This window comes from Podarcis melisellensis (genome assembly GCF_964234715.1).
Source record: "Podarcis melisellensis genome assembly, chromosome: 1".
Taxonomy (NCBI): Eukaryota; Metazoa; Chordata; class Lepidosauria; order Squamata; family Lacertidae; genus Podarcis; species Podarcis melisellensis.
The window spans coordinates 21,897,509-21,911,624 of NC_138528.1; the positions used below are offsets into that span (position 1 = coordinate 21,897,509).

General features: G+C 46.1%; 1 protein-coding gene across 1 annotated transcript in view; it reads left to right on the forward strand.

Moving 5' to 3' along the window:
• Window positions 1–2,924: 2,924 nt before the first annotated feature.
• LGMN (legumain) overlaps window positions 2,925–14,116 on the forward strand; it is a 32,824-nt gene continuing 21,632 nt past the window's right edge. Inside the window, exon 1 of the mRNA XM_081913847.1 lies at window positions 2,925–3,078. The gene's annotated coding sequence lies outside the window, so the exon portion shown is untranslated. The remainder of the gene's footprint in view (window positions 3,079–14,116) is intronic.

Consider the following 14,116-nt stretch of genomic DNA (forward strand, 5'->3'; position numbering starts at 1 on the left):
CCATTTTTGCAATCACTTGAGGTGTGGTAACACTATATTGATGATGTTTTCATCATATGGGAACAAGTATGACAAGTAGTATTTAATAGTCTCATCTTCCATGAGGTTTCTCCCCCCCCCCAAGCACTTCCAAATCCTTTATTATTTTATTCACATAATATGCATTCTTTACAACAAACAACTCCAAAATAAAATCATATGTAACAAAACCCTAAGTCTCATGTTTTCATTTACACTGATCTTCTCTCTGATACCTTTGCTTGATATTTCTTGCTGCTTTCTGCTTTCCTTATAGAATATAAAAATTTAAATCTCTTAAATCCTATACCAATCTTTAACAATTTCAATTAATCCCTTCACCTCCCTCCCCCACAGCCCAGTACTTCCCTCCACCCATGAGGTTTCCTAATTCTCCTTTAAAGCTTTAAAAGTTGGTGAAAATTACTACATGCTGTGGTAGCGAATGCCAGAGTTTAACTATGAGCTGCATGGCCCTTTTTCTTGAATCCTCATAGTTAAAATTCTCAGGGTTCCCTGGGAAGCAAGATTGACAACCTACTCTGTCAAACTGTAGTTTTGGGAAGGGAATAAGAGTCTCTACAACAAATCTCAGGACCCTTCACAAACCACAGTTCCCAGGAATCTTTGGGGGAAGCTGTTCAAAGTTGTATAACAGTGCTTTAAATGTACGGTGCAGATGCAGGTCTTAGTTATGGGTACAAAACAGACCACAATTTCATTAGTTATAGTATAATATCAGGCTGGGTTATAGTACTATGTTGGCTGGGCATGGGCAGGAATAATGATCAGGTAGCCTGTCTGCTGTCCAGTGTTACACCCCAGCCCATTTGAATCTGGTGAAGTGTGTCCATGAACACAAGATACGCATCCGCTGCTGTCCTATTGTGTATACATGTATTTTGGGATTTTCATTCCATTGCAGACTCCTCAGTGTGGCTTGCAAAATTCTGTTGCATGCCACCCCAATCTCCAAGTGGTGTGAGATTCCAGGGGTTCCAAGCAAGCTTACCCAGGGTTTGTGTTTCCTTTCGGAAATGAGGCACAGCGGAGACTATGGTTTATTTACACAAATATACAACCTGAGCCTACAATGGAGGAGTTCAAAGATTAACATCCCAAGAGGGTCTTGCTCAGGCATAGGCAAACTCAGCCCTCCAGATGTTTTGGGACTACAACTCCCATCAACCCTGACCACTGGTCCTGTTGGCTAGGGATGATGGGAGTTGTAGTCCCAAAACATCTGGAGAGCCGAGTTTGCCTATGCCTAGTTTTGCTTCTCCCATAGCTGCAACCCTGGATTCAAACAGACATCATGCTCTGCTTGCTGCTTTGCATCCCAGTCACATAATCCCTAACTCACATTGCTTCTCACTCTAAATCTCTATAAAATCTGGCTTTATTGTCTAACTCTGAGTTGAGGGAGAGGCCTCAGCCATTTGCTATCTCACACAGTCTCTTTGATGCGTTGTCCTCTTAAGGGCTCGTTCCATAAACTATCATCTCACAATGAAGCTTACCCTAATTTAATTGGCTTTTTAATCCTTAATTAGCTTTTTAATTCCACCTATTCTTAACATCAAGCTTTAATTAAATTCTAAAGCCAGGAGTACTAGGAATGTCTAGTACCTACAAACTCATAGCAATATCATAAACTTGTAGTGAAAGTGAAGTAGCATCTGAGCTAGTGATGCTTTTGGGTAGTATCCCCATTGAAATGAATGGTCCCAAGTTATTCATGTTGATGACACTAAATTGTTCAGGGTTGTTAAAACAAAAAGAGATTGCCATGGTTAGTAAAGCTGGGAAGAAAAGTTGGCGCAAGAGCGAAAGAGAGATTAAAAATTAAAAATATGTTTTGAACTGAAACTTCCTTCTCCAGCAAATGGAATTTCAGTTTTCATCCGGCAGAGGTCACTGAAACTTCTCAAATGTTTTCGAAGTATATTGTGCAGTGGAGCCACATGACCTCTAGACCTGTCCAAAGACATTTTGTTCTCTGAGGCAGAACAGCAAACTGGCCCCTCACCTTCAAATCAAGGTACTGTACATAACAATACCGCAGGCCAGCCAAGCTGAGAGACAAAATCCTACCCTCCCTAAAAAAACCAGTTGCCTGAGAACAGCCTCCACACTCTTGTCTAATGATAGGGCGCCGGCTGTGCCAACCCGTGTGACTGGTGATTAAAATGTTTGAGGAGAACCTGGGAGACCCGAGTTGAAATCCTCACTTCAGCCATGAAGCCCAGCGGGTAATCTTGGGCCAATCACCTCCTCTCAGCCTAACCTACTTCACAGGGTTGTTGTGAAAATAAAAGCCCCCCCCCGTGTTTCCCATGGAACTCAATGTGTTAAAACATACACAGGGATCGTGGTGTGAGCGAGACTCATAAACTGATTTCAGACATCACCATAATTTATTGAGTTTATATACCGTCCTATGCCAGCGAGTCACAGAATAAAATCAAGATATGAAACCACAAAATACATTAAAAAATAAAAACAAAAACAACCAATAGGGCTGTCCCCACAAAAAAACTGCAAATAATAATAATAATAATTGTTGTTGTTATTATTACAGGTATAGCCCACTCTTCCGCCAAGAAGTTCAAGGCGGCCCCCTTTTTATCCTCACACCCACGAGACACTAAGCCCCGCTAAACTCAGAGCGGCCTGCCTCGCAGGGCCGGCCGACCGCCTTGGGTTGTGAGCGCGCCTTTTCCCCCTTAGCGGGAGCCCCGCCCCCAGAGGCGCTCGGCGACGGAGGCCTCCCATTCCCGACATGCACCGCCCGTTCCATAGGGATCGCCATCCCGTCCGATGTGGGCCGACCCCCTCGCCGCCCAGCCAGTGGACTCCAGGCCTGCCCGTCACGCTTTTGCCCCGCCCCTGCCGCTCCTCGCCTATAAGTATCTCCCGCGGCCGCACGAACCTCAGCCGCTGCCGCCGTCTCCGCCACCGCCGGGCTTCGGTTTCCTGTGTTTGCAGAGCGCGGGGTGGGCGCGAGAAAGCGGGTGGCAGCAGCAGCGACGACGACCCGCCCTCTCCTTCCAGCTTTTGGTAAGAGGTCGGGGCCTAAGTCTTAACGGGGCGCGCGCGTATATGTAGCAATATGTAGCAATGTATAGAAGCGTTATGCGCCCCCTCCCCTTAAATCTGGGTTGCCAGTTGGGGGCGAGGGTGCGAATGGAGGGTGCGAGTCAGCGAGACCACAAGGGTCGTCGCTTTGCTTTGCCGGAGGTCGAGGTGGTCTCTCCTCTTGTACGCCAGCCGCTTCGCCTTTTGCGGTGGCTGCAACAACTTTGTGGTTTTCCTGTTGTGCACCGCCCTGAGATCTAAGCATCAAAGGGCGGAGCACAAATTTAATCCATAATAATAATGACAACATGCACAGCCGGAGTTTCTACCAATGTGGGTCATGTGCGCACACCCCCAGCCCACACACATCTGTGCATCATCCCCAGGTTGTTGGGGGTTATATTGGATTTCTGTAGGTATGCACAACCTGATCCTACTCAGGCGCTCTGGAACCCATTTGTTTCCGTGGATTGAGGCTCTCATGCATATACTCCCCCAAAAGAACAACAACAACAACAACAAATCACTTGCATTACAGTTTTGTACTGGTAAGTCCAACTGAGCAACAAGTTTTTGGTAATGTTTTGCTCAGAGGAACCCCACTGAAATTAGTTAACTCCCGATTATAATAATTATTTATACTCCGCCCATCTGGCTGGGTTTCCCTGACCACACTGGTCGGCTTCCAACAGAATATTAAAATGCAATAGTCTGTTAAACATTAAAAGTCCAGTTGCGCCAAGAAGTGATCTGACCATGGCTAGAGTGCGGTGCTTGATAACTCCAAGGTCATGGGTTCAGTTCCCCATAGAGGCTGCCTGCATCTTCCTGCCATGCTGGACTAGATGACCCTCGATGTTCCTTTCAACTCTACAATTCTCATAGCTGCCAACCTTCCCTTTTTTGCGGGAAATTCCCTTATTCCAGCACCATTTCCCACTGCTATCCTAGATTGTTAGATATCTACGCTGATCCCTTATTTTCGATGCTGCTGATCCCTTATTTTCAAATCTGAAAGTTGACAGCTATTACAATTCTATGATTCTAAGTTAGGTCCATTAATTTCATTTGGTGAGCTCTGAGTGAAACTTAGCGGAATAGCACCCTGGAGGAACTCTGATTACACCCCTCTGTGTGCTTTGGCATGAGGCAGTTGGTTGTATATCTTTTCCAACCATCCATGTTATTTGCATTTTAAGATGTGGGAGGACTTTAGGTAATGCCTTTTCCTGGAACTCAGTCATGTTTCTCTGGTATTGTAACCCTAGTCATGTTGAGTCCTGAGTGGGGGAGGAGTTGGTTTGGTATTCAGCTCTGTACCTTTTGCAATAGGTGATAAAAGAGTTTACAGAGATAAATTTAAAATTCCACAAGTGTAAATATTTAGCTGCAGGCTTGCTTTTGAAAGTTGTTTGCAAACAGGAACCAATAATAGGCAGTGGAGAACTTGTAATGTATACCGTATTTTCCCTTGTATAGGGATTTTGGGGGACTCCAAATTAAGGAAATGGGAGATTGCCCAGAGTTGTTAAGCTTTTTTGGGGGGGGTTGCCAAAAAACACCTGACCGCCCCCTGCCAATCGCACACCTCGACCGCCAAATTGCTGCAGCAACAGCCAATCGCAAGCAGCCCTTGCCGCAGGCATCAGTCACGCGCCCAATTGCCACTCAAAATCTCCTGCTTGCAGCTGCCACCAATCGCTCATCCCCCCTATGCTCATCCATGTATTAGAGACCCACAGTTTTTAACACTTTGTACTGGTGCAGTTGGTGCGCTTGAACTGTCGATGCCATGGGTCCTAGTGAAACTGCCAGTAGGTTCAGGGAAGTCTAAAGCAGGAACTAATTCTGCCTTGTGTTGAGAGAATTCATAAGGAATTACTTTCCCACAAACCAGCCATCCAGTAACCTGTTTTGTATAAATTTGTCAAAAGCCATCAGTCATGATGACAAAATGGAACTTTTTGTTTACAGGCTGGGTATCTCCCCTTTGTGCAGACATATTATTGGCTGCTGAAGACAAACAACCGAAATAGTTATTAACATTGTGCCTGGTCCCTGCTGGGAAATTTCGCTAGTCATTGAGGGAGACTAGATGGACTTTATTCCAGTTTGTGAGGCAATTTTGATGATTTTTGTTAAGCAGTACCGTTCTCCACACTTCGAAAAAAACCCCAAAATTGTATTGGTTTTTTAAACAAATGCAAATACAATAACCATTAAACACTTATCCAGCAGTACAGCTAACGGTGTTTGTTCTATCCATTGTCTCTAGACCAGTGGTTCCCAACCTTTTTTGGGGGCATGCCCCACCTAAGCTTCTCTAAAATCCTGATCCCCCCCCCCCGTGACATATAATTCTTATTATTCAAAAAGTGAACTCCTATTCACGTGTAGAAAGGCCATTAGCTTGGTCTAAACAAGCTTCCAAATTGCCCCCCTTAAAAATTAAAATGCCCCCCTGTGGGATGTGTGCCCCATGTTGGGAACCACGGCTCTAGTCATACACTTACACATTCAACATTCAAACATATTACCTAACGCAATCTCCAGCCATGCTGGAAATCCAGTAACATTTGGAGGATCACAGGTTCCCCATCTTTCTTTTAATTAATGATGGAACAAATTGTCCTGCAACATGCAAGTGGTGCAGAACTTAATATAGACGCTATCTCTGAGTCTCCCTCTGCTACTCCTCAGAGGTGTGCGTGAAACTGAGTTGCAATGAGGTTAGCGCACACCCTGAAACATAAGGCTGGCTTTGGAAGGCTGTGTGCTTGTGACGACATTTGTCAATTACTTGGCTGAACTGGCTCCTCTTGTAAATCGCTTAACCAAGGGTGTTGCATGTAGTGGTGTAAGAAGCATTATTTTGTCCTGCCGTTCAGGAGTTTCAACACGAGTGAAGTGGTATCCTTTTCTAGTATTTGTATAGTTCTGAATCTGTATGAAGGGGAAGCTTGGTTGAGATGAGAGGTGACAAGACAATCGTCTCCCCCCAAACACAGCTTGTTATCTAATGCAAACCTTTCCCTGTGAGGCCTATGGCTTCGCAGACGAGCCCCTGACTCTGTCTACTGTGGGAACAGGGTGTTGGACTAGATTGGCTTTGGGTCTGATGTGGCAGGGCTGTTTGGTTGTTATGATCAAAAGGGAGTGCCGGTTGTTTGTTGTAGGGTGAACCTTCAGTAACATGCAGTTGCCTCCCATGGTTCAACAGGCCTAGCCAGCCCCTTGTGTGGGCTGAGTGTGTGCCTGAAGAATACAATCCTTCCATGACACCCACAGAGGCTTCTCCAGTGGCGGTGCAGAAAACACTACTGTAATGTTTAGAATGAAGGAAACCAACTTTATTATGCTTTTAAAAAATACTTCAAAATTCATTTAGTGATTATTATTTTTCAACGTTGATTCCAAATATTGTTACACTGTGGTGTGTTATCATAGAATCCTAGAGTTGGAAGGGATGCACAGGTCATCTCTTCCAAGCTCCTGCAATGCAGGAATCTCAGCTAAAGCATCCATGACAGATGAGCATCCAATCTTTGCTTAAAAACCTCCCAAGGAAGGAGAGTCCATCACCTCTCGCGGGAGTCTGTTCCACTGTGGAATAGCTCTTACTGTTCTGAAAGTTTTGTTGAATGTTTAGTCTAAATATCCTTTCTTGTAACTTGTATATTCTATTACAGTTTAACACCATGCATGGGAGACTGGCCGGGCTACTACATATGTCAAATAAATAAAAATGACCTATACTATCTTAATAAAATATTTATCAGGAGGCTTCGTCAGAACCAACTGATCTTGGTGTGTGTGGTTTTTTTTAAAAAAAGATATATGAAAAAGAAAAGGGGGGAGGCAAAGTTTGGCAATGTTTAACATTCCATATGTTTGATTGAAATTCTGTCGTACTTTATCAAGGAAAGACAATGGAATTCAAACCAAAGGTGATTGGCTTTTGGTGATTTCTATTTAAAATTTGCCGGGTGCTTAGTTTTGCTGCTGTCCTCTGATCAAGTCTGGGATCTGACAATGTCGCTGTTATCACCAGTTGTGCCCACATTACAGGATGGTTAGTTTAGTCTTCATTTCATATCTGACCTCATTGCTGTCAGATAAGTTATCCTGGTCTAAGAACTGGGTCAGCACCATGTTGCACAGAAAGGAGAAAACGAACATTTAGTCATGGGTATGGTATAATTGGGACGCGGGTGGCGCTGTGGGTAAAAGCCTCAGTGCCTAGGACTTGCCGATCGAAAGGTCGGCGGTTCGAATCCCTGCGGCGGGGTGCGCTCCCGTCTTTCGGTCCCAGCGCCTGCCAACCTAGCAGTTTGAAAGCACCCCCGGGTGCAAGTAGATAAATAGGAACCGCTTACTGGCGGGAAGGTAAGCGGTGTTTCCGTGCGCTGCGCTGGCTTGCCAGATGCAGCTTTGTCACGCTGGCCACATGACCCAGAAGTGTCTCCGGATAGCGCTGGCCCCCGGCCTCTAGAGTGAGATGGGCGCACAACCCTAGAGTCGGACACGACTGGCCCGTATACCTTTATGGTATAATTAAGTTGAGATGAAAGTGAAAAATGAGGGTTCCGCCCCCCTCTCTCTCTCACACACACACACTGATGAAAATAAAAAAAACATGTACTTTCTTAATTCTCACACATTCCCCAGCCCTGCAGAAATTCACTTCCCACTGCTGCAAAAAGGGAGAGTTAGGCTGAGCAAACGTTAGGGTGAGAATAGACAACCTCCAGATGTTGTTGGACTTCAACTCCCATTAGCCCCAGCCTTTATGGCAATTGATCAGGAATGATAGGCATTGTTGTCCAACAAAACCTTGAGTGCATTAGGTTGGCTGTCCCTGTGTTAGCACTTTCGGACTGCTAAATAATATCAGCCTCTTCATATTGTGTTATAAGACTTGGGACTGGGGGGCGGGGGAGGAGGAAGGAAATGGCTATGCAGGAAGTTTTCCCGCACAAGAACAACTCAAAATGCAAACAGCAGCCTTTGCCAAAATAACAAGATATTTTGGACTACCACCGTACTGCCTGGGGCTCATGGGAGTTGTCATCCCAAACGTCTGGAGGTTGGCAAAGGCTGCACCACAGCCTCGTATTGATCTCCTTTGCTGAAATGACCCAGGTACGAAAGATTTGTAGATGGAAGGAAAATGATTAACTACTTGATAGTGTGTTCACTTGCTTCTAACAGTTGTGCACATTCTTATGCTGACTGAAAACAAGGACCAAGGTCCAAAGAACTGCTCAGCTCTTTTTATTGCAGCAAAAGACTTTTTTTTTAATGGGGGGGGGTTCCACAATTTTTGGCTAGCTTTGGTAGTCAAGCCACAAACTCCTGGTTGCCATCTTCTCCTCTTGGTGGTTTGGCAACTGTGGAGATGGCACTTCCCAGTCTTCATAGCCAAGTAGAGGCCAAGAATGGGGAAATAAAGGGGGCAGAGGGATATGACTGTCATTCAGTTGTTTCTGTTCCCTTCAAAAAGAAGTGGGAGCTTAGGAACACTTCAAGAAGTCTGCTTCTACTTTTTATTCCAAATGATGTGGGGGACGACATCATGTGGTTAATGTCCTTGGATTTCTTATCACCTTACTGTGTTCAGAGTGTGTAGTGTGTAATACTTTAAGAGGAGGTAGAAGATCTTATGTAAACTTTAGCCAAATTGACCTTTTCTTCCTGTTATGATTCTTTTCTGATGATTCAGGCATAACATGACTTGGCTGAGATAATTTATTGTAAGCATTAATTGTGTATCCAGGCCAACCAGCTTAAACAGATAACACGTCTTAGCAGAGCTAGCTGTGTGGCTTCTTCCCCCACCCCCATGGGTGTAGCTGGGGGGGGGGCAGGGGACAGTTGTTGCCCCTAAATCAATAAAAAAACTGAGGTTCTGCCCCCCTAACAAAAGCCTGCCCCTCCTAACATAAATCCTGGCTACGCCCATGTCCCCCCCATACATTTGCACACATGCGAGTGCCCACACAGAGTTTAACACGTCCTAGTATTTGTACTTTCATATCATGAGCAGTAGCAAGTTATTGGGAGAACTGTTGTTTGGTAATGGCCTCATATGTGCTACACTTTTAAAGCAGTATCATACCACTTCAAACTGTCATGGCTTCCACCAAAGAATCCAGGGAATGATAGTTTAAGGGTGCTGAGAGTTGTGAGGGGAATAGCTACAGTTCCCAGGATTCTTGGGGGGGAAGTGATTAATGTTTAAAGTGGTATCATACTGCAGCTCAAACTTTTGCAGAAGAGGGCAGGCAAGATGATCAAGGGTCTGGAAACCAAGGCTTCTGAAGAACAAGCTTGAAAGTGTTGGGTTTGTTTAGCTTGGATAAGAGGAGATATGATATCCATCTTCAAATATCTCAAGGGCTGTCACATGGAAGATGGAGCAAGCTTGTTTTCTCCTCCTGGATTCAGGTTACAAGAAAGGAGATTCTGGCTAAACATCAGGAAACACTTTCTGACAGGAAGAGCTGTTCAGCAGCGGAACAGTCTCCCTCTGGAGGTTGTGGACTCTCCTTCCTTGGAGGTTTTTAAGCAGAGCTTGGATGGTCATCTGCCATGGATGCTTTCGTTGAGATTTCTGCATTGCAGGGGGTTGGACTTGGATGACCCTTGGGCTCCCTTCAACTCTTCAGTTCTATGATTCTTAAATCTATAGTGCAGATGGGGCCTACACTATTGCCTAGGAAGTTCCTGGTTTTAATTACTCACCTACTGTGAACACAATAGGTGGCCTTAAGGAAGCGACTCTCTCTGTCCTCCATCCACAAAATGGGGCACAACACTGGTTTTACTCCACAGGGTTATTGTAAGGGTTACAGTATAACTAGAAACTACACGGGAAGTGCTTTAAGGCACTATATAAATGTTTAAGTATTATTATTATTATTATTATTATTATAAATTTATTATACCCCGCCCATCTGCCTGGGTTTCCCCAGCCACTATTAAGCTATTATTGCAAAGTAATGGAACTGATGCCATTTATCTGTTGGATCTAATTGGCTCCAGACAGACTCTCTAAATGTCTTTAAATATTAAAAAGAGAAACCTTTGCCAAAAGTACTATTAACGGTCTGCCTAAATATAAATAGGTGCCTGTACTGAACTGAAGTAAACTTCAAGGCAGGCTTCCTTGTAGCATAACATGGTGTATGTGCCTGGTGAGTTTGTCTGCCCACCGTCGTCTTTTGTCTTCGTCAGACTATTGAGTCCCAGAGACTCCTCAGGCCTCTCCACACACCAGAAAAGACCACCTTGCCCTTTGTACCACCAACTGCCCACAAAGGGAAGGAGGAAGCAATGCTAACTAGGCTGTGCCTGGCTATATTCTTATCCTAGCTGCACTGTGTGGTGATGGGCAAGGATTCCTGTGGCCTAGTGGGCAGCCACCTTGTCCATTGGGCTACATGAACGTGCTCACTAAGCTCGGATTAAGGAGCTAAGAGTTTCCTGCCAGGCTGCACATCATCCTAGAGGCCTGTGCTCCTCCTGTCTCCTTCCATGCTCACCACAGACCAGTGTCTTTGCCCATCCTAAAGGTAAAGGGACTCCTGACCATTAGGCCCAGTCGTGGCCAACTCTGGGGTTGTGGCGCTCATCTCGCTTTATTGGCCGAGGGAGCCAGCGTACAGCTTCCGGGTCATGTGGCCAGCATGACTAAGCCGCTTCTGGCGAACCAGAGCAGCGCATGGAAACACCGTTTACCTTCCCACAGGAGTGGTACCTATTTATCTACTTGCACTTTGATGTGCTTTCGAACCGCTAGGTTGGCAGGAGCAGGGACCGAGCAACGGGAGCTCACCCCGTTGCGGGGATTCGAACCGCCAACCTTCTGATCGGCAAGTCCTAGGCTCTGTGGTTTAACCCACAGCACCACCCGCATCACTTTTGCCCCATCCTACACAGGCTTTATTCAGATGCAAGTCCCAGTGAGTCGCTTTCTCAATGAGCATGAGTACGATTGCATCTTTGGGAAGACGCACCTTCCTCCTTTAGCTTGGAGCTGCCCTACTTCTATAACAGTGTTTGTATAACTAAATTGTGATAATTATGTTGTCCACTGTCAATTATTCCAACGAGGGATAAAGGCAATCCAAGAGAAATTGGGCAATGTGGTGTTCTTACCCTGGGAGTTCCTCACTCGGTTGCACCAGACTAATTTTCATGGAAGACGCTTGCCTGCTGCTATTGATCTTCCCATTCAATGTGAAGAAGCTGTGAGTGGGTGTCTTGATGCATTGCAGGGCGCATTCTGTTTCTAGGATGGGGGTGGCTAGACACTCACACAGGAGGACTGGATAGCAGTTAACCACAGACATGAGCATCCCAGAATCCCTTGCAACAATTAAGGGTTACCTTGTTAGGCAAATCAACAATGGCATTGGTTACCTAAAAGATTTGAAAGAAATACTGCCACTGGATGACAGAACCAACAGCACAGGAAGAGTGTGAAGAAGAGGGTGCACGTAGATTCACAGGCCATTTCATTTAGAACGGGTGAGCCTGCTGGGGGAGGCCTTGCAGCCCAGAATCGGGAAAACTGGATGATGGCATCTAGATCTACATGGGAATCATGAACCTACATGCTTGAATCTTCTGTTCCTGGTGGAGCTTATGCTCCCAGAGCATTTAATTTATTTCTAAAATCATTTATAGGGCATATTTTGGGATGTAATTCAAACAAGTCAGCTTGCACGCCATTAAAGAATACAGGAAAAACCTTGCAGAATCAACTGCTTCAGAAACAGGCCAGTTACAGGAAATAAAAGTGACAAAATATCCTGAATGAATAGAAAAGCTATTCGTCTTTAAAATGGCTCTCTAATACTGTAAGCCTTATTTAGAAGAAGGCAGACTGAAATAAATGATTTTTTAAAATTAAAAAAAAATTACTTTAAAAGCTTGCAGCGGCCAAACATACGTACCACCATGCAGAGGGAGCACTACAATTTGGGGCCATCACAGAAAAGTAAACCCCCCCCCCGCAGTGCCACCATGAAGCATCTACTTAATACAGTGGTGCCTCGCAAGACGAAATTAATTCGTTCTGCAAGTCTTTTCGTCTTGCGAAGCACGGTTTCCCATAGGAATGCATTAAAAATCAATTAATGCGTTCCTATGGAAACCGAACCGCCTTCAGACCAGGTCTGGGGACAGTCTGTCCCCCGACCTCTTCTGAAGGCTGGCGGGGGCGAAAGTCTTTGCTTCCCCCCCGCCTGCCTTCCCGGGACAGCGGAGACTTTTCCGCTGTCCCGGGGCGATCTTAAAATGCTGGCGGGCAGCAGCGAAGCCTTCGCTGCCGCCCGCCAGCACTTTAAGATCGCCCAGGGACAGCGAAGGACTTTTCCGCTGTCCCTGGGCGATCTTAAAATGCTGGTGGGCGGCAGCGAAGGCTTCGCTGCCGCCCGCCAGCATTTTAAAAGCCCCCGGAACAGCGGAGGAATTCTCAGCTGTCCCGGGGCGATTTAAAAGCCCCCGGGAAGGCAGGCAGGGGGACAAAGACTTTTGCCCCCCGCCCGCCTTGGGAAGAGGTCCTGGACCTCTTCCGAAGGCGGGCGGGGGGCAAAAGTCTTTGCTCCCCCCTGCCTGCCTTTCCGGGAGAGCGAGAAGGCAGCGCTGCCTTTTCCGCTCTCCCGGAAAGGCAGGCAGGGGGGAGCAAAGACTTTTGCCCCCTGCCCGCCTTCGGAAGAGGTCCAGGACCTCTTCCCAAGGCGGGCGGGGGGAAAAGTCTTTGCTCCCCCCGCCTGCCTTCAAAAGCCCTCCGGGATAGCGGGAAGCGCTTCCCTGCTATCCCGGACCGCTTTTAAAATGCTGCCGGTGGGGAGCAAAGCCTTTCGCCCCCGCCGGCCTTCCTGGACCTCTTCTGAAGTCCGGAGGGGGGGGGAAGGCTTTGCTCCCCATCGCCAGCATTTAAAAGAGGTCCCCGGAGATTTCCCTATGGGCTTTCTTCTTGCGAAGCAAGCCCATAGGGAAATTCGTCTAGCGAAGCCACGCAAAAACCGAAAAACCCTTTCGTATTGCGGGTTTTTCGTCTTGCGAGGCATTCGTCTTGCGGGGCACCACTGTATCATTATCTTGCTGCAATCACTAATGCTGGTATCTAATGCTAGTCCTATTTAGAAATCAATAAGAATGACTAAGACCCTCATCTGCATTTAATGCATTGTACATTCACTTTGAACAGCCATAGCTTCCCCCAAAGCATCTTGGGAACTGCAGTTAAGGACGCTGAGAATTGTCACGAGATCCCTATTTCCTTTGCAGAGCTGCAGTTCCCAGAGTTCCCTGGGAAGAGGGACTGACTGTTAAACCACTCTGGGACTGTAGCTCTGTGAAGGAAATAGGAGTTTGCCTAACATCTCTCAGCACTCTTAACAAACTACACTTCCCAGGATTCTTTGAGGGTAAGCCCTGATGGTTTAAAAGTAGTAATGATACTGCTTTAAATTTATATTGCAAGTGGTGCCTAATTTCATTTCAGTGGGCCTACTTTGAGTAAAACTTAGGTGAATGTCGCCCTAATCTTGTGACACGTGATCCTTATCGCACTACTTTCCTAGATTGGCAGCATCACATTCACTTTATTTGCCACAATGTGGTGAACAATACGTGAGAACAAGTCTTGTTCGGATTCCCTGCCATATCTTGGATTTGTGTGTCCTCATTTCCCCCGCCTTGAAAAGGAAGTTGCAGATTTGCTTCCTCTGCTAGACATTGTCTTGAGGGATGTGTTGGCAGGCGCAGAGCCATGATCTGTACCAGTGTTGTTGTGTTGGTTGCTAAAAGATCTGCAGTGCCATTTATCTTCAGCTTTTTCTTAATTCTGAGGCAGACAGAACCATCCATTTCCTCCATCAGGATGGCGCCTTGGTTAAAGAAATGCAATTACACCAAATTCTAGGAAGTTCGTCTCCTGCTGGTTTTAACTGCTGGCAAGAGTGGTTTTACAACCCAGTGCATGTTTACTTGGAAATTCTTGGGTGGG